The following is a 3,467-nucleotide window of genomic DNA, read 5'->3' as shown; positions in this document are numbered from 1 at the left end:
GTTTTTGTCCTATTCTAGGTCTCTGGGATATCCATAATCTGGGTCCTGAACCTCCAGGCAGTGTCAAGGGTGAGCTCCCTCTCATAATATGGGACTCAAGCTGGACTAGTCATTGGTTGGGCACTCTCACAATTTCAGTGCAACATTAACCCCAGCATATTCTGTAGACAGGACAAATTGTAGATTAAAGTTTTTGTGGCTGGAGCCTCGCCTGGTTACAATAGCTAACCAGCTCAGGCCCCATATCTGCCATTGCTAGGAGTCTAAGTTAGTGTTACCCTCATAGACTTTTAGGAGTTTCCATTGCACTAGGTTTCTGGCTCATTTCAGAGATGCCTCATTATTTCAGTTCATTGTCCCTGTACTCACTCCATCCATCCTCCTTCAACATGATCCCCCCATTTCCATCCCTACCCAACCCGATACAGAGTTTCAGACACAAAAATAAAAGTATTAAGGTCAAGAAGAAAATGGATAGCATTTAATTGAAATTTGGGTCCTTGAATGTGGACTGTATCTCAGCTTAAACTGCAGAAATTTCTTTATAATTCCCATATTTCTTCCTTCCAGCAAAAGTTTTAGGTAGATAAGATAAATAATCCAAGACAGGTGAGCAACTGTGAGTTTTCTGGTCTGAAATTGAGAGCTAGCACTGATCCATGTAACCACTAGAGGGCACACATGTGCTTGATGGGTTAGCAAAGGAATTAAAAGCTTCACAATGTCTGATACATTCTTACTACCATTTGAAAACACTGCTCCCATTAATCAGGCTGTGGGAATTGCAGGTGAGGAAATTTGTGAGAAATTGGGCCTGAAACATGTATCGAGTTTTAAAGGGTTGAAATCATTCTGAATATATTCTTATTCTAGTAGAAAATTAAGACCAAAACCTAATAAAATGACCGGGCTGTGGTAGCGCACGCCTTTAATCCCAGCACTTGGGAGGCAGAGGCAGGTGGATCTTTGTGAGTTCGAGGCCAGCCTGGTCTACAGAGCGAGATCCAGGAAAGGCGCAAGGCTACACAGAGAAACCCTATCTCAAAAAAACCAAAAACCAAAAAACAAAAACAAAAACAAAAAAACCCTAATAAAATATAAAAAAAAAAATTCAATGTAGGATCCTAATGACTCTATTTCCAAATTACAGACAGGTGTACAAAATTCACAAATCAGAAATTCCATTTGATTAACAATGAAGTTTTTATTCATCTAAATTTCTGCCAGAAAGTAGTTGCTTAGAGGGAACGACAGACTAATGATACACCATGTGCACTTCAAATACATAGTCTATTTGAAATGGGCAATTTTGGTACATTTTTAAAACAGCATCTCACTCTGTGGCCTATGATATTCTGAGACTCTCTGTTAGACTCCAATCTATGATGATCCTCCTAACCCATTGCTCTGAGTGCTATACAAGGATTGCAGCCATAAGCCACATTGCCTGGTTTCTGAATATTCCTGATACAGGCACCCAATTCAGGTAATCACAAAATATGATAGTAAACTTTACCTGAAAAGAAAAACCTACAGGAAGAAAATTACAATAAATTAGAACTCAAAGTAACAGAAGAAAAAATAACAAGGAGAACAGTTACAAAGTGATTTCTTACTGAAATTAGGAAAATCATATAGCTTTGGTGAGATTCACTGGAAAAAAGTAAACACTCATTTTAAATTAAGAATGAAAACTGAGGGGCTGAGGAGTTGGCTTAGTGATTAGGACGGCTCAATTGATTGGGTTTCTAATCCAACCAGGAACTGACTTTTACTGCCATACTTGCATTATTATTTTCCAAGAGTATATTGCCTGTTGTGGTCAAAAGGTTTGAAGCTGGAAGATATTGATGATTACTACTCACCCACTTGTGTGAAGAGTACCTTCCAGATACTCTCAAGCAGACTGTGGGAAGAACCATGTTTCCAGGGTACAGACTGACTAGGGCAAAGGTGGAGGTTGAGGGCAGTGCTCAGGAGAGGGAAATGCAGACATCTGGACAGAATGCTCCAACACTGGAGACGGGACTGTGGGGCTGGAGAGAAAAATCAGCTGGTCCCAGGTCTTTCTTTCCAAGGGACAGGGCTGCAGATCCCATCCCCACACATTCAACATGTCCACAGTTAAAAAGAACACAATAGTCTCAAAGCAACTTCTTTCACAATACTGCTGTGCTGCCCACATACTGTTTCAATGGTACTGGAGGGGCAGCTGGGGACAGGGATTAAATGTCTAGGTGAGCCTTATGGTTTCCAGGCCTCTACTAGGTAATTTACATCTTTGTGTCACAAGTGATAATTTTAGACTTTTACTATGTTTGGTCAGCAAAGGAGTATTAACAGTGGCAATAGAAATGGAGCCATGTACAGAGGTGTGTGGGTATAATCACAGTCCTGGGGGATGAAAATGAGAGGAGTCCCATGAGTTTCAGGCCATCCCCTGCCTGGGGTTCTTAGTAAGACCTTGTGTCATAAAGAAAATAAAAGCAAATAATGAAAGCTTGAGAACTGTACTGTAACCATCAAATTTAATTCATGTATAAAAATGAAATGATTTGAGCATTATTGTCAAGGCTGGCATCTCATGATATCAACCAACATGGTATATCAAATTTCAGTGGGACTAGGTACCTCCTCTGTAGCTGGAGAGTTTTCTCTCTGGGTATTGCCAAGCCCTGGCAGTCTGACAGCCCACTTATAAAATAAACACACAGATGCTTATATTATTTAAACTGTTTGCCCTAATGGCTTAGGCTTCTAGCTATCTAGTTCTTACATCTTAAATTAACCCATTTCTATAAATCTGTTCCTTGCCACATGGTTCATGGCTTACAGGCATCTTCACATGCTGCTTGTCATGGCGGCAGCTTGCAGTGTCTCCCCCTGCCTTCCTGTTCTCTCTATTCTCCTCTCTGTTAGTCTCACCTATATTTTCTGCCTGGATACTGGCCAATCAGTGTTTTATTTATTGACCAATCAGAGCAATACATTTGACATACAGACCATCACACAGCAGTCCTCTCTTCATTAGCCTGAACAAGTAAGGTAAGAGGAAGGGGTCCCAAAAGTAGGCAAAAGTAGGATTGACATACTTGCTCCAACTACTAAAGGTCCCACAAGAAGACCAAGCTGTAACATATATACAGAGGCCCTAGATCAACCCATTCAGGCTTCCTGGTAGTCAGTTCAGTCTCTGTAAGCCCCTATGAAACCAGGTGAGGGCATTCTGTGGATTTCCTTGTGATGTCCATTTTTCTCATTTGTCATTTGCATTTTCTTCTATTCCAGATCTCTGGGCTATCTGGCCTCTGGGTTCTGGCCATCCAGCCATGTTGGACATGGGCGCCCTCTCATAGTATGTGTCTCAAGCTGGACCAGTCATTGGTTGGGCACTCTCATGATTTCTGTGCCGCCTTTACACAGCACATTTTATCTGCAGGAATAATAGTAACTGAGAAGTTTTGGGC

Source organism: Peromyscus leucopus, chromosome 1 (genome assembly GCF_004664715.2).
Source record: "Peromyscus leucopus breed LL Stock chromosome 1, UCI_PerLeu_2.1, whole genome shotgun sequence".
Taxonomy (NCBI): domain Eukaryota; kingdom Metazoa; phylum Chordata; class Mammalia; order Rodentia; family Cricetidae; genus Peromyscus; species Peromyscus leucopus.
This window is presented reverse-complemented; position numbering follows the sequence as displayed.